The sequence below is a fragment of the Canis lupus genome, chromosome 20, assembly GCF_048164855.1.
Source record: "Canis lupus baileyi chromosome 20, mCanLup2.hap1, whole genome shotgun sequence".
Taxonomy (NCBI): Eukaryota; Metazoa; Chordata; class Mammalia; order Carnivora; family Canidae; genus Canis; species Canis lupus.
The window spans coordinates 53,600,569-53,623,087 of NC_132857.1; the positions used below are offsets into that span (position 1 = coordinate 53,600,569).

Below are 22,519 nucleotides of genomic sequence, written 5' to 3' on the forward strand. Positions count from 1 at the left end.
AACAAGCATATGCCCATGTTTTATTTCATGTAACGAGCATTAGCGATGGTGGTGGCTGAGTCTCCTTTCCTGGGCCATAGAAAACAGTTGATACTGCTTCCAGAAGACACTTCCACAACCAGGCATTACGTTTTTATCATATGGAAAAGTTGCCCGAAGAGCTTTGAAATCATAAACTGTAAATGAGTGGGATGAACCTAAATGGTATTATTAAAAAAAAAAAAAAAAAAAAAGTGTGAGGCAAATTAGAAAGGGAAATAAGAAAGAATAGAGAGAAGGAAAGCAGAGACAAGGAAAAGTAACAGGTAATAATACACAGTAATACACAGCTTGTTAGAAATATTAGGAATCCAGTCAGAATTTTTTAATCGATTTTCTTGAGAGTATCAACAGGATAAAATGAATGCCTTTTTTGGTCATATTTACTTATGTTCTTTTCCTCAATATTAGTCCCCCATCCCCAAAGGAAAAACAAACAAAATACCGCTGACCAAAAGCCAGGGTCTGGCTTCCTCAACGTATTCAAGCCTAGAGAGTGGTTGCATGCTTGTCATATTTAGTCTATTTCTAAGCTTGATGCAGAAATACAAACAAACATTGCTGCACAAAACCTTAGTAAGATAAGACTGTGATTCAAATCATCCTTTTAATTCAACACCTTCTGGTGAGTAGATCTAGCCAGAAGCAATGCAAACTGGGATTAAGAAACAAGACCAGCTGTCCGATGGAGTCAGTCTCTTGAAAACTAGCAGTATTTTCTCTGAGAAGTAATTGAAATAAACAAGAAATTTATCCTTGCTTCAGTTCAGGGAATGGAGAAAATTCATATTGAGAAGTGAGAAAGGAGGGTGAATTGTTTTTAAAAAATAGAAGAGACACTCTGGTAAGGACAAAGGAATGAGCTAAGAATTTACAACAGTTTACAGTAAATATTTTGGTGCTATTTTATACATAGTTTTATTTGGCTATTTTTTCCAGTTTCTCCTAACCTATCTGCATTGTTTTTTTTTTTTTTAATTATTTATTTATTTATTCATGAGAGACACACACAGAGAGAGAGAGAGAGAGAGGCAGAGACACAGGCAGAGGCAGAAGCAGGCTCCATGCAGGGAGCCCGACGTGGGACTCGATCCCAGGTCTCCAGGATCATGCCCTGAGCTGAAGGCAGACCCTCAACCACTGAGACATCCAGGGATGCCTCCTATCTGCATATTGAAGGAATTATGACTGACTGGATTTGAATTTATCTAAATTATAAGACACTACCTTTAGTTCTTACAGAAAATAGGTTTGCTTAATGCCACACATATTCTAGTGAATAAAAGCATCATCTTAGTCTACTGGGCTTGCCATAACAAAATACTACAGACCAGATGGATTAAAAATATATTTTCTGATAATTCTGGAGGCTGGAACTTCAAGATCAAGTCACTGGCAGGGTTGGCTTCTCTAGAAGCCTCTCTCCTTGGTGTGTACTGCGTGCCTTGTTGCTGTGTCTACACATGATCATTCTTCTATGCATACACATCCCTGATATTTTTTGCCTTTCCTTAAAAGGACACCAGTCCTTTCAGATTAGGGCTCCACACTTAGGACTTTATTTGTCTAATTATCTATTTAAAGATCCTATCTCAAAATATACTTATATTGGGGGTTAGGCTTCACCATATGAATGCTGTGGGGCCACAATTCAATACATAACACACATGTGGTAACTGTAAGGAAACTTTTTTATTAAAGATTTTATTTATTTCTTTTAGGGAGAAAGAAAGGGAGGGAGTAGGGGGAGGAGCAGAGGGATAGGGTGAGGGAAAAGCAGTGTGGAGGGGACCAGGGGCTCCATCCCAGGGCCCTGAGATCATGCATGACCTGGGCCAATATCAAGAGACTGATGTTTAATCAAGTCACCCAAACACCCCATAAGGAACTTTTTATGTATACCCTGTTGTGAGGGAATTCCTTGTTCCTAAATTCACCTATTGTTTTAAGATAAGCATCACTAAGATTTAAGTTTTAACTTTCTTTTTAATGGGATTAATGTAACTACATTTATCAGGCCATTTTCAGAAAGTGTATTAGAAAAATATTCAAATGTCAAGTAAGATGCTGACCCAACCAATAATTTTAAGTAGCTGACCAAATATGAAAGCCAAGAACAGTATCTATTTTGGTCCACTATGGAAATGCTTCACCAGGCTAACCATGGCACACTGATAAGCTACGGTGGCAACTTTAGAGTAATATTTTTGAAGAAAAGGATCACAGTGACTACATACAACTATCAGAAAAATTACCTGAAGTTTGGAAGTTTGGAAACAACAAATAGATAACTGGGTATTCTTCTATTGTTTGATTTCGTATTTACTTAACTATTTTATGATCTGTAAGAAAAGCAGTTCATTTATAAATTTTTGTCAGGTACAGATGAAAATAACTCCTGTCCAATGGAAGAGATAACCCCCAAAGTTATAATTTATTGCCTTATAAGACATTAACCAGCTTTACATGTAACCCAAGAAACTTATCATCATATTTCTTTTTAAAATTGCCTTGGGGCACCTGGGTGGCTCAGTTGGTTAAGTGTCTGCCTTTGGCTCAGGTCATGATACCAGGGTCCTGGGATCAAGCCCCTCATTGGGCTCCCTGCTCAGTGGGGAGTCTGCTTCTCCCGCTCCCTCTGCCCCTCTTCCCTGCTCATGCTCTCTCTCTCTTTCTCTCTCTCTCAAATAAAATCTTAAAAAAAAAAAAAAATTACCTCTACACCCACATCATCAAATGATCTTTGAACTGATTTAAACTTACTGTCTCAGTCATCAATTAATGGGTTAAACAGAATCTTTGACAAATATTCATTTAATATTTGTCTGAGAAGCATAAATTTACCTTCTTGAGAATGATACTTAACATAGCCAATAAGCATTTATTAATTGATTAATATCTTATAATGATATATTACAAAAAGGAAACTAATCTGAAAATGGAATCCTTAATAAGAACTATAATACCAAATGACTTGTACTTTAATTCACAAATTACTTCTCATGCTTTTATAGAAAAGTGGAAAATTGGAAATTTCAGAAAAGCAACTGGAACATTAAAAAAAGATATTCTTTCATTTTTAAGTTTGTTGACTATAAATTTATGTAGGAAAAGATTATGCATATCCCCAAATTTCTTTATTGTTTTCCATTGTTAATATTTAATAAACACATGTTGATTAAACCTCTATGTGGAATTATAAATACATATTTATAAAAATAAAGTAAGAAAATGAGTACAATTTTAATGACACATTGATTCTAGGTATTTTTTCAGGGAAGAAAAAGCCCAGTGCTTTTTTAAACAAAGAAATATGGCCTAGTGTCATGGGAGGAAAGAAATCAGCCAGGTAGACTGCTGGTCATATAACGATGAACATAAGATACTTTTTACCTATTCCTCATGGGTTGATTTTCCTGTCTCCTCTATATTCAAGGTCAGGAATCTTCCCCACTATGAGTCCTTGCTTACCTATGATGCTAGGCTGAAATAGATGTCTCTAAATCCATTTAACTGTCCTTAATTATACATATGCCTCCTTCTTTCTCTCTGTTTTTTTTTTTTTATTTTTTTTTAAGATTTTATATATTTATTTGACAGAAAGAGAGAGAGAGAGAGCATAAGCAGAGGGAGCAGCAGGCAGAGGAAGAGGGAGAAGCAGGCTTCCTGCTGAGCAAAGATCCAGATGTGGGGCTCATCCTAGGATTTGGGATCATGACCTGAGCCAAGGCCAGTGCTTAACCAACTGGGCCACCCAGGCATCCCTCTGCATCCTTCTCAATTCCATGATCTCAAGAAAAATAAAAACTGTTCATTTTATAATCCAACTAATTTAGTGCTTGACATTTTAGTCAACTAATTTAGTGCTTGACAACTTAGTGCTGTTTATTAAATAATTAAAATGGATTAAAATATATTTGACCACCCAAAGTAAATCAATTAATCTGAAATAAAAACTTGAATATGTTCAAAAACATAAGGACCTTGTATATCTCCATATTAGTCTATCTACACACAAAAGGTAGGTCTATATGTAAAAACATTAAAACATGAATCATCAAAAAAAAAAAAAATTCTCCCCAAATAACTGCTTAACCAAAGAATTCAACCATTTTGTTTGTTTACAAGTCTTCTCGGGCATTTAAACACGGTCTGAATCTGAATCAGTCTGAATCTAATCTAAACTCTACACCTTTAACTGGCAATTGCTATGATGTAGCCTTCTCCATCGTCTCATCACAGCTATGAGTTTGTATAACATTTATTTTTAAATCATTGGGATTTATAGTTATTAGCATATAAAAGTTACAGAAATATTTGAAATATCCCAAATATAACACTGGATTCCATTTCAAAGGAAGGTTTTGTTGCACATTTAAATGCCTGAAAATAAGGCATATAATAAAGAGCCTGGTAGATCTTTTCTCTGACAATATCACAGAAAATGGCTATAAAATCTGACGGAAACACTGACAGATTACCTCCGAGACGGATTACCTCTGAGAGGGATGTAGAACCCATTTTGTCTTTAAACTGACCCTGAAGATGTGTCACACATTTGTAATATTCACAATAAAGAGTTCAAAGGCAAGACTGGGAGATTTCTTAGGCTTGGAATAAAACATTCAGTTTAGTGAGTCTAGTTTCATGCAGGGGGATGGAAACTGATGCAGAAAAAGTCTTTCAATTGTCCTTTACCTATATCTATTAATTGCCACTCATCAAAAAGCACAGCTAAACTATACAAAAAGTATTTTTAATTGCCAGACTAGTACAATGAACACCAAAAGCCTCCTTCTAGGTCATGGGGTAGAAAACACAAAAGAGTTTATTTTTGTGTGTGCTTAAAAAAAAAAAAAAAAATTCCACCTCAACCATATCAACAGTCCATCTGATTTGATCTCCTTCTGAGATAAAATGTAAGCTATTCTCACACCTTGGCGAGGATGTCAAGTATTTTAAGAACAGCCGTGTGAGATAAAAATGTCAGTAATTATATTCATTCCTTATACTGAGGTGCAGCCTTTGCAGTCCAATAGTTCAATGAGGAAAACAGATTATGCGAGTCAGATTTTCTGAGCTTCTTACCTTGTAAACTTTGTAAGAGGTTGTTGTTATAGCTCAACACTTCCTGTTATTAAAAAAAAAAGGAAATCTAGACCTTTCCGTTTCTTTGATATATCTGTTCCATTAATCCTCATTACCTTTTTATAAGTAGATATTATTTAAAAACATACATCCTTTTGCTTTTCTTGGAAATCAATCTTAGGAAAGACAGTTTGATAGAAGTGTTACACAAAAAAGTAGGTAGTTTCCTTTTTTTTTTTGGAATAAAATATATCCCAACAATTAGCACGTGCTATATCCCATTGCCAACCTTATTCTATTGTGTCCTCAAAAAGTTTGTTACTTAGTCAAGCAAACACTTTATTTATTGCCATTTATATATCCTGGTATGTTTCAAAGACTTTGGTAGTTGTCTCTTTGTAATATTTCAGCTTTTAAGCTGCTTCCCTGCCTCACTGAGCTCACATAAGATACATCTGAAAGCTTTAGTACAAATTTACTTCGAATAAAGTCTTCAATTCATTTTCATGGCACCAAAAAGACAGCTTTAATAACTGCAATGACAAATAAACTGGAAATCATTCCAGGCCTTTTCACTTAACTGACAAGTAGAACACTCTCATAATGAGCCGCAGGTTTTACGTTTTCTCTTTGACCATAATAGCTTCATTTAAGAGCGTCAGACCCTGACACTTCATCATTTATCTACATTATTTCTCATCTTCTTTCAAATAAATTATGGAATACTAGACTGAGCACATAAAAACAAAGTGACTTGTTATCAGTAAACAGCAAGATAAATTGTCCAGAAGTTCCTCATTTAGTTCCCTTTAAATTTAGGGGCAAGTTATTGGGTGCACCTTTTTTAACTTCCAATGTTTGCATTTTTACAGCCATCTTATTTCTCTTGCCACTGGCCTCTGTGCACTCATCCAGAGCCTGATGTGGAAAGCATAAAGTAATCCCATTATCCCAAGGTTGGCCGCTAAAGTACAAAGAAGCATAAGGGGAGAAAGTCAAATAAAAAACTTGGAAAGTGATTTCTCCACATCTGTAAAACCCCCCATCCATAATACATCTTGTCATACTAGGAAATGTGACACTTCCAAAGTAATGAACAGTGCAACTGTAACTCTTTTAGCCTGTGGAAATAAAGCACTGATTTTAAATGGATGGGTGAATGCGATCTCTTCTCACTGAATTCCCCCCTCCTTTTTTAACCATCTAGAACTGGAGAAAATCCAATAGAATTATTATCAGATTGCATTTCTTTTTAAAAGTGTTGACCAAGTTCATAGAAATCCTCACATCTCGTACTTCTTACTTATTTGTTGGGTATTAACTTACAGAGATCTGCAGAATCATATCAGATTAATAAGTACAAAATTTGTTGTTTAAGAAACCATTAAAACATCAGTTTTTATTTGTGTCGTGCCACATGCTGAAGTCTTGGCTGCATGCTATAATTAAGAACGAAGGATCATAGTCACCAGGTGGTTGTTTATTAACGAATTTTCAATTACTTGTTATTATGGAACCCTCAAAAAAGTGTATTATATTCTCTTTCGGTTTCCTAGGTAGTCCAATCTATTTGATCCCAGACCTCTCACATTTAATAACATGATTATATGAAGATATATTAACAATATTTACGGATCTCCTACTTGGAACAAAATCCTGATATGGGGAAATACAAAGAAAAAAATATATTGTACTATCTGTCCTCAAAGAACTCTAGGAAAAAGGTTGATCATTTAATTTTAGCATACTGGGATCCCTGGGTGGCGCAGCGGTTTGGCGCCTGCCTTTGGCCCAGGGCGCGATCCTGGAGACCCGGGATCGAATCCCACGTCGGGCTCCCGGTGCATGGAGCCTGCTTCTCCCTCTGCCTGTGTGTCTGCCTCTCTCTCTCTCACTGTGTGCCTATCATGAATAAATAAAAATTAAAAAAAAAATAATAATAATTTTAGCATACTATTTTTCTGAGAAGCTATAGTGGTAAAAATAATTTAAGCTCTTAATTTCTCTGCCTCCATCACTCCACATAGTCCCTTTGAGGGACTGTTCCAAGTTGTAGTTTCTGAGAAGATGGTGAAATAATATAGTCTGGCTCCTTCTCAATAAAGAATTTCCAGAAAGAAAGATTAATAGATCTGCCATCCAGCAAAAGTCACAGAAGGGTTTGTGGGTCTGTGGAGGCAAAAGATGATGGGTAAGGCTGTGTACAGGTGGGGAAGTGGTGGAGAAGTGGAGAGAGAGGTGGAAAGAATAAAAAGCAGAAAAACCTAGAAGAGAAGTAGATTAGCTAGCACTGATTTAATTAAAATAGCCATAAGTTTTGGTAGAGGCATTTCCTTTTCCCTCACTTTGCCCTTTGCAGGAGTAGTGCTGGCTAGGTAAGGAAGAAGGAGGAAATACCTCTTTAAAAAGATCAGTGTCTGGGTAAATGTACAAATTATACCACAATGGTTCTTTGTTCTCTGGCATGTCCCCTACCTCCAAAAGTCACCAAGAGGGACAAAGACCAGAACGTGGATATTTTTTTGCCCCCTATTTTTTTGCCCATCCCCAAGTATACAACCTAGTAAGGATGCCTAATTCCCAAAGGTAACAGAGACTCACAAGGAAAAGTAAAAAGACACCTTGCGAGCTCAACAAATAAAAGAGAAAGACAACAAACTGCAAACGTATACGTCAATACTGATCTAACATTTAAGTGAACATGCTAAATGTTCTCAGATACTCAAAGGAGGATATTGTAAACTTGAAAAGGGAACCAAAAATAATAAAATATAACAACTGGGAATTCTGCGTGTGAAAATATCACAGTTAAAATAGAAAACTTGATATATGGTTCAAATAGATAAAACTGAAGAACTAGTCAGCGAAACGGAAAATAAGATGCTCATTCAGAGGGATTCAAAAGGGAGAGTGATAATAAAAGAATGGGGATAGAAGTGAAAGGGTTAAGTTGAATATTCTAAAAACACAAAAAGAGTAAAAAAGAGATACAATAGAAAGTATTTAACGGATTAATGATATATATTCAGATAGATATCCCCATAAAAAGTTATAAGTTATTTATAAGGTTCAAGGAAACCAATGAAAACTAGAAGCAAATATACAGAGTAATATATTCTTGCATTTCAATATGTTTAGAGATGTGAAAGGACATTGCTTAAACAATTAATAATCATACTACTGACATGTTTATAAGGTTATGGATTATGTTGCACTTTATATTTTCAGCCCAAAAAGTAATACCTAGCTCTTAACATTTAAATGCATAATTATATAAACTTCCTCCTAAAACAGTATAATAAATAAACTGTTATCATTATTAAAGAATAAACTCCATTTTTGTTTATGCTAAGTTTGTAGAAACTAAGGTCGCCTAGTTGCATACTTTAAAAATTCACTCTAACTGGTTCCTGGGTGGCTCCATTGGTTAAATGTCTGATGCTTGATTTTGGTTCATGTCATGATCTGGGGGTTATGAGATCAAGCTTCATGCTGAGTATGGAGCCTACTTAATATTCTCTCTCTCTCTCTCTTCCTCTGCACCCTCTACCCTGTTCACATGCTCTAAATAAATAAATAAAATCAAAACATCACCTTAACAAAAAAAGCTTAAGTCCATTAACTACATAAATAATGCTTTATTTGGATCAGCTTCTTTCAGCTGAGACGAAAAATATCAAATAAATAAGACATGGTTTATGATTATTGATAATGTGCATAAACCAGTAAGTTGAATAAATACAGGATTTCCACATATGATGGCACAAATGAAGATCACCTTAGCTAGCAGGAAACCATATACAAGAGTCTAAGAATTTTTCTAGATAAGGTAACACCAGTCAAATCTTAAAAGTAGATATACATTTACGAATCAGAAGATTCATTTTGTTAAGATGTTGGTTTTCCCTTAGTGATTTGGAATAGAATCAGGAATACCACTGATTTTCATAAAAGGGCCAAGGAAATAGATAAAAAAAAAAAAAGTCCCAGAAAATCTAAATACATGTATCAGAAAACAAAAACAAAACAGAAAAACTTTCACTGACACCTCATACCATACCAAAAAAACCTTCATTTTAAATAAATTATTGACACAAGTCTAAAAGCAAAACCATAAACTTTTGGGAGAAAACAGTAATATAGATTCCATAAGAGTAAAAGTATGGATAAACTTGACTTTATCAAAGTTAAAAACTTCTACCCATGAATAGACATCATTAAAAAATTAAAGGCAAGTCACACATTGTAAGAAAATATTTTTGATATGTATGTATCAAAAAGAACTTGTATTTAGGCTATGATAAGTAACAAAAAAATAACCCAACCAAAATGGGCAAAATCCTTTAGAAACTTCTAAAAGGAAGATAAATGACTGGCTAATAATAAAATGATAACACCAAATGTTGGTGAAGATGTGGAGCTACTGGGACTTTCTTTAATTACTGGGTGAGTATTAAGTGGTTCAACCAATTAGAAAGCTGGAATTTTATTATAAATTTAATTATAAACTTACCATGTGGTCTAGTTATTTCATTCCTAAGTATTTTTCCAAGATAAATGATAATTTATATATACACAAGAAAAACAACTTGTATAAGAATATTTGAGTGGCAGTTTTGTTCACGCTATCTATGAGCTGGAAGCAACCTAGATGTCCATCAACAAGATAATGTATAATCAAATTTTGATATATTCATACACTGGAATATTACCCCACAGTAGGAGGCAGTGAAGGAGGAGGAGAACTAATAACCTACCACCTGAAACTACATGGGTACATCTCAAAAACACGTTGAATGAAAGCAGGTAGACATAGAAGAGTACACACTGTGTGACTCCATTTATACGAAGTTCAAGAACAGAGATAATAAATCTGATTACAGAAATGAGAAGAAACCTTACTTAGGAGATGTGAAAACTTACTGACAGTGGATGTGAAGGGAATTTCTGAGATGTTGAAAATTAGCTATATCTTACCTGTTTCTGTATCAAGGTGTACACTTGCACTAATAATCATTGTATTGTACACCAATTGCCTCGATAAGAAAATACTAAGAACTTTCTTTCAAGTTTGAAGGTAATCTCATCTAATAGATTTAACAAGAGACTGCACACAGCAGAAAGCAGGATTAGTGAACTGAGAAGGATGTCAATAGAAAATATTCAAAGTGAAGTACAGAGAAAAAATTAAAAGGAAAAGGGAAGTCAGAACAGAGGAGAAGAGTAGGTGAGACTCAACTAAAAGATCAGACAAGCCTTAATTAGGCTCCTAGAATAAGAGGAGGAGAATGGCATTGAAAAAAATTGAATAGTTTATGCATCAACCCATAGATTCAAGAATCTCAGTAAGTCCTGTAGGAAAAACACAAAGAAAACTACTCAGAGCCAAATTGCTAAGAATCATACTCAAAGTTCTACAGGAAGCCAGAAACAAAATGTCAAGCCCCATACTAATGGCTGAATATCAACCAAAATGGAAGCCAGAAGGCAATAGATTGAAATATTTAAAGTACTAAAGGGGAAAAAGACAGCTGTTAATCTAGAAGTGTATAGCTACTGGAAATTTGCTTTGAAGATGATGGTGAAATAAAGAAGTTTTCAGACTCAAACAAAACTCTGTACCACTCACACTTGCACGCCACAAAATACTAACCAGATTTCATCACAATGAAGAAACGTGCTCTTGCTGGAAAACCAAACTTTAGCTTAGAATAAAATGATCAGAAATGATAAATATGTAATATTGAGCCAACTGGCAAAGGAGAAACGTTTTCAAGTCCAGCTTCTGTATCACCAAGCAGGGCAACACATCGATTTGGAGCTGAGAGGTAACAAGTTTAAAACTGGCATATGAACATAACAATATTTTGTATGATATAAACTATATGACTATCATGGCACATAAGACGGAGGACGCGAAGTCGTAACTAAATCTATGTGAGGTATTTGTTTTATTGGGGAACGGTAAATGTTTAAATTAAAGTGGACTACAACATATCAGAGCTTTGTGTTGTCAGGTTATAAAAATTAAAGTAGGTATCCTAAAGAATTTGTTTTAAAAAGATGAACAAGCAAAACAAAACGAACAAGTTCAACAGACACAAAGAGTTGCGCTCCACTGTTATCTATTATAATAAAAAATTAGAAACATTTCTAGTAATAGGGAAAATAGACTTATCCATACCACTGAATATAGTCCAATCAATTTGAAGAAACAGGAGTTGTAAAAGAATATCTGTTCACAACAAATGTTCATTTTGTACAGTCTTAAAAACTGTAAATACTACCATATAGAGCTACATTATTGAGCACTTCTGTTATACCAGGCACTCTGCTATATGCTCTCATCTAATCCTACTGGCAGCCCTCTGAGGTATTATCTCCATTACAGCATAATCTCATTTTCATAAATATACTCACACATATGTTGGTAGGAAAAATATATTAAATTTATGTCTGATGGGTGGGATAATCAGTATTTTTAAATTAACCTCTATTTGCTTCAGAGTAGTTTCTGTTTCTTTCCACAATGAACTTATATTAGTATTCTAAAAAACAAACAAAAAAACTAAAAAATTAAATATTAATTAAGCATTTAGAAGTTTTAAATTTTTACTCTAATCATAATTATTTACCTGGGACAGTGGACAAATTAACTTATAAAGTTAAGACATATGCATGAAGATCCTAAGCCTAAGCATACTTTATAACACAGTAGTTAATGCAATTTTCAGATTGTTTTGATTCATCTGTAAAAAGAATTGGCATAGAAGAATATCTGGCTTATCATCATACCTCTACCATTAGCAAGAGTAAATTTTTTCCAATTACTTTGAATCTGAAACCTACACAAACATTATTTTCAAGGGATTAATTAAGGTCTCATAATCTGATCTTTTAATGTATGTACACTGGCATAGGGTGCCCACAGATGGTTCATTCAGTGGAACCATGGTTGGAACTACAGGACATACATCACATCTGAAAACAGCAACAAAAGACATCAATTTTCTACTCACTATAGACAGCAGACTTTATTTAAATAGCTCAATGTAATATGAATCAAAAAGGAGCAGAGACTAGTAAGCAAGATAAGCCAAACCTTTATATAAGATCTATATCATTCATCTTCTCTCAATCCCAAATACTAGTAATATCCTTGAAAATCAAACATTTTTGAATGACTTAATGAATAAATAAGTAGGGATGCCTTGGAGGCTCAGTGGTTGAGCGTCTGCCTTCAGCCCAGGGCATGATCCTGGAGTCCTGGGATCGAGTCCCACGTCGGGCTCCCTGTATGGAGCCTGCTTCTCCCTCTGCCTGTGTCTCTGCCTCTCCCTCTGTGTCTCATGAATAAATGAATAAAATCTTTAATTTTTTTTAATCCATGGGTTTATTTATTCATTTTTATATTTTATATGAATAATGAATAAACAAATAATGAATAAATAAATAAACCCATGGATTTTAAATGATTATAGTATGAAGACAATATACAGTTAGAAAGTAGTATCTATCACCGAAGTTTGAGATGGGCGATTCAAGGGAATCTTCAGGAGGTAAGATTTCATCAAGAGTAGCCTCAAAATACTCTGAGGTTCTAAAAATAACAAATGGATTCAAAGTTTCAGAGAGGGTGTAGACTTACATGCTAGGTCATAAATGATTTAAAACTGAGAGGCAGCATCTCTAAAAAAATAAATAAATAAAAGGCTACACTGAGAGACAGAAGCATGAAAAGTTTGAGACTTCCATCCTTGGGCCATAGTCAGCACGTACTCCACTCACCCTGGTTCACTTCGGATGTCTTTTTGATGCATGGCCACCCCACAAATTCACTTCCACTAGATGCAAAACTGCCAGGATAAAGACATGTCATGATCATCTTTGCTCCCTTCTCAATTCCCCTTGGTAATGTCCAGCAGGTGACTTTGCTGATAGTGGATATTAAATAAATAATAATAGATTCTGTGGAGGATTTAGGATCCTTGTTTTGTATTATATAAGAATATGCCAGATCAGGACTCATAAACCCAGTATATTGGTCATGCCACTTAATATGAAAACATTAAAGTTCTATTTCATGTCACTCACTCACTTTGCTCATCTTTCAAATTTCAGCTGAAATACATACCTATATATGAGATTATTTTATTCTTTGGGCCTTATTGAGATATATATGTTAACATATAACATCGTGAACATTTAAGGTGTACAACGTAATGATTTGAGACACATATATTGTGAAATGTTTACCACGATAAGATTAGTTGACATATTCTTCACTTCACATAATTACTGTTTTGTTGTTGTTGTTGTTGTTGATGATGTTATGGTGAAAACATTTAAAATTTACTTTCATAGTAACTTCAACTGTTACTGCATTAAGTTTGCAATACAGTATGGTTAACAGTAGGTCATCATGCTGTGCAGTAGATCCCCAGAACTTATTCGTCTTAAAACCTCAAGTTTGAAAAACAAGAACAAAAACAAAAACAAAAACCCACAAGTTTGCACCCTTTGACCAACAACTCCACATCTCTCTCCCTCCCCTCCCTATAGGAACTACCAATCTACTCTGGTATGAATTTAGCTTTTTTGGATGCCACACGTAAGTGAGATCATATAGTATTTGTCTTTCTGTGTCTGGTTTACTGCACAGGGCATAATGCCCTCAAAGTCCATACATGTTGCAAATGGAAGGATTTTCTTCCTCTTTATGGCTGAATAATATTCCATCATGCCTGTAATGTTATTTCTTTTCTTTTTGATAATTGCCCTCTAATAGGTGTGAGGCGATATTTCATTGTGGTGTTGATTTACATTTCCCCAAGGACTGGGGATGTTGAGCACCTTTCATGTGTCTGTTGGTTATGTGCATGTCCTCTTTGAAAAAAATGTGTATTCAGATCTTTTGCCTGTTTTTATTTGGATTATTTGGGGGTTCTGTTTTTGTTTTGCTGTTGAATTGCAGTAGTTCCTCATACATTCTGGATATTAATCCCTTATCAAATGTGTGGCTTATAAATATTGTCTCCCATTCAGTAAATTGCCTTTTCATTTTGTTGTTTCTTCTGCTATGCAGAATTTTTTTTAGTTTGATACAGCCCTTTTTTTTTTTTTTGCTTTTGTTACTTGTGCTTTTGAGTCATATCCCATAAATCCTCGCCATAACCAATGTTGGGAAATTTTTCCCTATGGTTTCTTCTAGAACTTTTATGGTTTCGGGTCTTATATTTAATTCCTTGTTCCATTCCAAGTTCATTTTTGTGAATGGTATAAGTTAGGAGTCCAACAAAATATATTTTTATATAGATTTTCTCACATCTGACTCTAAATTATATTTCTTGTCATACTCTAATATACATTATGTGACAATAACTGAATTACATAAGATAAGCATACATATTAGAAATCCAGTAGAGCCTTATGCTTGACTCAAAACAATCTATAATTTCTTTAGTACTATTTATGCTTAAGCTATATATTTAAAACATATATATAAAACCATGTATATAAATATAATACTATTTATACTTTTTAAAGACTTGGTTGATAAGGGGAACCAAATATTCAGGTTGTTAATTTCCCTCTTTTTCCTCAAGTCTTTTTTTTTCTTTTTTTTGTCAAAAAAATCTTTATTTCATTTTTACTGTAGATGTAAATCTGCAGTGGCCTTACAAATTTTGGATTATCTATTATTTTATTCATCATATTAGAAAGTTTACTCTTGCCTTCATTGATTCTATTTAGACGTCATCTACAATTCCTTTTTCTTATTCCACTTATCTTCTTTTTTTTTTTTTTCCTTCTTATCAGTAGTCTTCTGAAGTTTTTCTATGAGTTATTTAAGTATGAGTTTCTGTTTAGGTTCTTGCTTAGGATTTGCATGGTCTCTTGTATCTTGAAAGATTTTTTTAGTAAGTTTTGGAAAATTCTCAACAATTATCACTTGAAATGTGGACTTCAAATAAAAGAATGCTAGGTCTACTCATCATAACTTCACAGTTTCTTATCTAGTTTTCTATATTTTCTTTTTATCTCTCCATCCACCTTTGGTATTTTCTTTTGATCTCTTTTAGACATTTCTAGTTCTCTTTTATTCACATCTCTCTACTGCTTAAATTATCCATAGACTTCATCTTGTTTCTTACAATTTACAGTTCTAAAATTTGAATTTATTTAAGCTTTCTAATTTCTTATAATTTAAAATTATTTGTCAATATTATTAATCTTGTATGTTTTTAAAATGGCTTCTAGTAAAGTAAGCATTGTTTTCTAAGTCTATACTTGATAGTTTCAATATGAGAAACTCTTATAGTTCTCTTTCAATTTTCTCTTTTTTGCTATAGGTTATCATTTATATTTCTTTCTCTCCTTGGATATCTTTGATCTGTTTGATGCTGTATTTGGTAACTTATCTTAGATATATTTTGAGGTCTAGGATATTGTTTTCCTCTGTTTAAACACTGTGGGGAAACTGACATCCAGAATACCTTAATCTAATTTGAGCAATAATTTTCTGGGCCACTTAAATGGCTAGTAGATGGGCTAAACTCTGTATGAGGTCATCTGCTTCTAGTTCACCTTTACTTCTAGGTAGATTCATTTTGTGTGCCAATTAGAAGATAAGAAGATATACAAGGGTGACCAAGACCATGAGCCTGCTATTCTAAATTGTGGTTCCAAACCATGAAAGAATTAACAGAACTACTTGCTCAGCCTTCCAGTCACTATTTCGTAATTTGCAAAGGTCCCTCTGGGAAAAGCACCCCACTTCCATGGATATCCTTATTGTCCTATATCTTAAACCAGAAATACTTCACAACCTTTTCGCTCTCTGATGCCTTCAAACAAATGCTTGTGGTAGACATGCCACCATTTGCACCAGTCCACCCAGTTCTAGTTTCCTCAGTGAGAAGGTTCCTCAGTTGTTATGAATTATGTCACTTTGAGAAAGGAAAGTTTCACATAGGTCATTTTAAGGACATATGCTTTAGTAGTTCAAAGCAGCAGAAAATGCAACTAAGAGTAATCAAAGGTTTATAAAAACAGTCCACAAGAATTTGAAGTAATCTGTGAAAAATATTTGGGTTTTAGTGATGGAATATAAAAAGCAAACATATTAAAAAACAAAAAATATTAATTTTGTTTTAAGTTTTAATCATCTGCAGACTTCCAAAGACTTATGATTAGCCCCTGGTCTACGGGACACTAATATAAACACCATTTCTTCTTCCAGAGTAATATTCTCTAATCTTACTTATACCAACATTTCTAATCTTCTTATAGCATGAAGCTCTCAAGATACACACATGGTTTTCAATCATCCGTTGACCTCAAATATGACTTCTCCCTAATCTCATGAATGACATGAGGTTGACTTTCATAAAAAAGTGGAATCTAGTTGATGTCATTTGCCTATGGATGTACATAAATACAACTTTTAAGAACACAAACCTATTTCTTTTAATTAAAACAGATGATCCTGGAAAATATGGCACCGTTTTGCCTTTTCAACTATTGCATTCTAAGATGCTGCATGTACTTCCAAGGTTTGAAGCATCCAATATGTGTAAGGTAATCAAATTAACCAAACGATATCAGATCTTCCTTTTCTACTCTGTCTGGAAAGCTTTCTAAGGATGGAGATGAGAATAATTGCCTACTTTTGTATCGAATGAGATAAAAACACAACCTTCTTTGTAAATGTCTTTTAAACATAAAGATTTTTTAGTTCAACTTTACAATTCAAATCCAAAACAACACATATATTAAAAGCCATCAAGATAAAAATATAACATCAATTTTAATGACATGACAATTTTGAAATATTCTACTCTGCAATGTATGAGGCTTTGTCCTATTGATATCACCTAAATAACTGTAGATAAACATTTCAGAATACAGATGCACTTTGAGATTGCTAAAAAAAAAAAAAAAAAGCATCAAAAATAGATGCACAATTTCCAGATACTTCTCTTAAGAAAAATGAAATAAATGCCACATGTCATATAAGAAATTCATTTAAAATGTGCTAAAAAACTGCACATAAATGATGAGCATTGCTTTGTTTTGAATATTCATTGTAATATTAAAGTAATATTTATTAAAATATCTCCACATTATTTCAAGAAAGAATAATAATCTATTTGTAATTTACCTTTACATTCACATATATCTGTTAAAAAGGGATGTTGAAATGTTAATTTTTACTACCTCTGATCTACAATGCAACATATAAGTATAAATTCTTAAAAGAGTGCCTTTATATGTATCTTTTTGTTTGTTTGTTTGGTTTTGTTTTTGTTTTTGTTTTTTAAAGATTTTATTTATTTATTCATGAGAATGCACAGAGAGGAGAGAGAGAGAGGCAAAGACGCAGGCAGAGGGAGAAGCAGGCTCCATGCACCAGAAGCCCGACGTGGGATTTGATCCCAGGTCTCCAGGATCGCGCCCTGGGCCAAAGTTAGGCGCCAAACCGCTGCACCACCCAGGGATCCCCTATATGTATCTTTTAAGAAGACGTATCCAGGCATGTAAGGTTTTAACGAAAATGAACAGAATAATTTTATGAAATAAATTACAAGTTACACTAAAGGAGAACACTTAGTTATGAATATATTAAATCAATTCGCAATTTGTACTTTTATGCCTGAAATTATGTAATGTTCAGCTCTATGTGTGTGTTTCACTTGATTGATACCCAACTGAATGTTGCATTGATTATATATTATCCTTCCTAATCTCTTAAATCTAAGTGTAAAATAACATACATACACATAAAATGTCTGTGTACCAGGAGTACCCTGAGGTGTGAATCATTTTCAATTAAATTTGGTAAATAATAAAATATTTAAAAATGCCTCTTTATTTTCTGACTATTAGTTATTCAAGATATTAAAATAAGCAGTAAGAAGTAAGGTAATCAAACAATGATGTTATGAAAATCTGTGCATGCATTAGTTTCTGTAGCTTACATGATTCCTCAGCTCCTTCTTTTTTTGAAACTATATCAACTTACATTTTCTAAAACAATGGACGGACTGTACAGGTCTATCTTCTGAAGTAATGAGTTAGAGAATGTTGCAAGAGTGCTTGCCAAATCATAGTACCATTATTAATTCAAGCATGATGAAATTGTTCATTTTAACTATAATCATGTAATTCATCAAAATATTACTAGAGCATATCATTCTCAACTATTACACTGATAAAGCACCTTATCTTAACACCAACAAATGCAGAAAATTATTTTTGATGTTTATCTACCAAAAAAAGTAATTGTTTTGAACCTGGGCAGGCCTTGCCTCATATTTTGATAAGAGGAAAATTTCAACATGCTTTTGCGTACTGACTTGAATGTAGTTGTTTTGCATTTGAATAACTCCATCTATTAAGCTTTAAAATATGTTAGAGTGTCTGGAACTGAAATTGTATATTTCCCATATGTCAGTTTCTTCATTCTCCTTAATGAATACAGAACAAACTGGGATGGTAAGTAAGCAACCCCCTAAGTCATAAATCAACAGAATCATGCAAACCTACAATCTCACTATCCAGAAGCTCTTCCTTCCAAGTTCCCTTTGCTGTCAAGACTACAAACTTTTCAAATATTATGTTAGAAATAAACATGCATGAGCCAAAAACCTTCTTTATTGCCATTTATCCAAAATAGAGGAAATGGAGGCACAAAAGAAAAGTCAATTAGAGAAATTTTTACACTTTATAGTTCACAGAGATACTCAACTTTTCTTTATTGCTTATGGAATTGTTTATTTCATAAAGTAAGAATGACTACTATTGAAACAATACTGTAATAAATAGCAATATCCACCTACTTCTATGTTGTACTTGAGCATTGGAATATATATATGAAAATGTCTCTGCTCCCTTTCTAAAGACTACATTATCTGTACCACAGGGCCATAGAGAATAACCTTGTTAGAAAAGAGTTATCAACACCAGGAGAAACTCTGTTTGCTTTCTGTACCACTGAATCTATCATTTCTTTGTATGTTTCCCTTGTCTGGTTTTCAGATTTTTATCTTGGTAAATTAGCATTCTTTATCTGGTACATCCCACCTCCCCTACCCCCGCCCCCCATCCCCATTTAAGGATATTCTCTTCCTTGAGTTCTAGAATTTCATGACAGGCATCTTCCATTCTCAAAAACTGGTTTCCGGAATATGAAAATTAAACTTACAAACTGAGACACCTGAACAAAAATAAAAGCCCAAATACATGTCACTGAGCTACAAAACCAATGAACATACTCTATGGCCAATCTAATATACTCTTCAATTGATGCCTATTGATCGGTGTTCTCTTCCTCATCTAACATAATACACCTATGTAACATCTTGGAAGTAAAATAAATAGATGAAATCTTCCTCTACTTTGGTTCATGAATATCAATAGTAAAAATAATATACATCTTTCTCACAATTACATAAATTTAAAAGATTCTGCTGATGTACTAAACCAACATCCCCAAGAATTAAAAAATGACACTGAGTCTGTAAAAAATGTTCCTGTAAATTGATCCTTTCAAAGCTTTTGCTCTAGTCTATTTCCAGTATTAATAAGCAAACTATCTGAAATTTTTTAAAAAGTTTGTTCCATACTAAGAATTTGTGTACTCTCATTCTATTAATACTGTATCTCCCTATCTTTTTTAAAGAAATTTATTTATTTATTCATGAGAGAAATGGACAGAGAGGCAGAGACACAGGCAGAGGGAGAAGCAGGCTCCATGAAGGGAGCCCAATGCAGGACTTGATCCGGGGACTCCAGGATCATGCCCTGAGCCAAAGGCAGACACTCAACTGCTGAGCCACTCAGGTGTCCCTGTATTTCCCTATTTTGCTCAAAACTATAAAACTAGCCTTTTGTAGAACTTATTTATGTAGCCATTTATTGTTTCTGGAATTTAATAAATTACACAAATTTCTGATAAATTTAACTAAGTATACAATTATAAAGATCTCATGGGTTCCCAGTTTAAACTACATTTGAATTCCCAGATTCAGTATTTTGGAGCTAATTTAAATAAACTTCAGTAGGCTTAGATAAACTGAAGGTTTTAATTCATATACTCTTGACAAAGCATGGCTCCATATGTTTAAGAGGGAAAATGTTGACTAGAAAAGACTGCAAAAAAAAAAAAAATTATTGAAAGTCAGTAATTTGGTCTTTTCAATGGAAAGTGAATAATATATCCTAAATAATAGCTTGTTTATTCTTTCTAAGAGCATTATCCCTGACTATTTTTCCTGTAGAAAAGAGAAAGCATGGTCATACATTTTTATTAAAAGTTCTTATTCTAATAAGATGTTTCCTTGACAAGTGAGTTTTCCTACATAAGAACTGAATTTACTCCTATAATGAACATATTAAATACATAAATGAGTCTCTGACTACAGTAAAATTTCAGAATTCCTACCCTAGAATTTTTATTGGATTATGATCTTTCTCTCTCTTTTCCCCACTCCCAATTCATATGCATTAATTTTTGTAAGTTGGAATTTGGGAAAGAGTATTAGCAGTTAAAAGAAAAACAATCTACAATATACAAGATATATATTTTTTAAGATTTTACTTATTTATTCATGAAAGATTTTACTTATTTATTCATGAGAGACACAGAGATAGAGACAGACTGAGAGAGGCAGAGGGAGAAGCAGGCTCCATGCAGGGAGCCTGACACAGGACTCGATCCTGGGACTCCAGGATCACGCTCTGGGCCAAAGGCAGATGCTAAACCACTGAGCCACCCAGGGATCCCCAAAATACAAGATATTTTAAAGGAAGCACATTTTTATCACTACCTCAGGCCGCAATATAAAATATCAGAACTCTCCAAATACTGCTATTTGATAGATTATCTTCACTTATATACCATAGTATCTACCATAAAAGTATTATTCGATATAAAATACAGCCCTCTGCTTTTATATATATGTAATGTAAAAGGGCACAATATAATGATAATATTTCAAATACATACAAAAAATAAAATTAAATCTTATTAACATACAGATGTTTGCTCTGTTGAGTAATCATCTATGAACCAGAAGAATCAGTGTCATCTACTAAGCGTAAGCCCCTGGAAGATACTTTCTATCTTCTATGCATCAAAGCACTTTCTGCACATAAGAAGGCGTAAGAGCTTTCTAGAAACCAAAAATTTCACTTTTCCTGAAAATATATTTTTTTAGTTCCTAAGAGCTAAACATATGGTCGGACAAGCAACATTGTTGTCACGGAGATGTTCACGTTCTACTGGGGAACTAGATAATAATCAAATAAACACCTACCTCAAAAAGACAACTTCCCAATTCTCCTGAAGTGTGCTGAAGGAAATAAATACAGTGATATAATAAAGCAGCAGCAGAAAAGACTTCTTTACACAGGGTTGTCAGAGAAGATTGCTCTTGGGCAGTAATATGTGATTTGTTAGCTACGAGATGAACGATGTGAAGCCATTTATTACACAAGGCCTGGTCACATAAAACCTGACTGTTTTCTCCAGGTACCTGTCTTTGCTAGGTCAATAAGGAATGTATCTCTGAGGAGGAGCAGTGACATCTTTGAGAAATCTGATAATGGCTATTATCCACCTCCAATCTATGTGTGATCATAGGAGATGCCACCATGGAATTTGAATATAGAACTTCAGAGGGGCAGAGACCAGTCGAAGTATGTAAGAAAAGAGGGAGAGGTAGATGAAACTGGCTTAAGGAATAGCAAGTCCTCACATAGTCATCTTAATAAGTAGAAGCAAACAGAATATTTTGACCTATGGAGACCCATGACAATGACAACATATTGTGGTGGTGTGAAGGGCAATAAAGATGAATAGCCAACTAGAATGTGTTCTCTCTGAGTAATCATAAGGATAAACTTATTATAATAGAAGAGATGGTCAAAGGAAAATCAGGATCTTCATCCAGTTTCCAGACCTAATCCAGTTTTCATATCCTAAGCCCACTAATTAAAGGAAAGATAGGATTCCCCTTGAGAAGATTCGGCAATGCAAATGCAGGATAGAGTAGATTCAGCACTTTAATGTTTCCCCAAAGGAATGTGGGTTTATTTACCAGGGTAACCATTCATTACAGAAAAGGGAATACCCAGACTTTTCAAGGACTGTTAAGATACAGGATCGGAGTTGGTGTAGTACAGGAGGATCTGCAATACTGTCAAGGTCCTCCTTTGAGCAGGAGCCACATGAGTGCTGGACTGAGTCCATCTCTTACTGAGTTCAGTGGGTACTCAGACCCAACCTGTAGTGATTTTCTTGGTTCCTTGAGTATATATTCCCTCATTCGGAAGCAGCTGCCTGACAGAAATGAGAGTAACAGAATACAGAATGATGTGCTTAAAGTTC

At 34.1% G+C, this 22,519-nt stretch overlaps 1 long non-coding RNA gene across 3 annotated transcripts in view; it reads right to left on the bottom strand.

Annotated features, from left to right (window-relative positions):
* LOC140612132 (uncharacterized) overlaps nucleotides 1-22,519 on the bottom strand; it is a 119,894-nt gene that overhangs the window by 32,936 nt on the left and 64,439 nt on the right. The gene's annotated exons all lie outside the window — the stretch shown is intronic.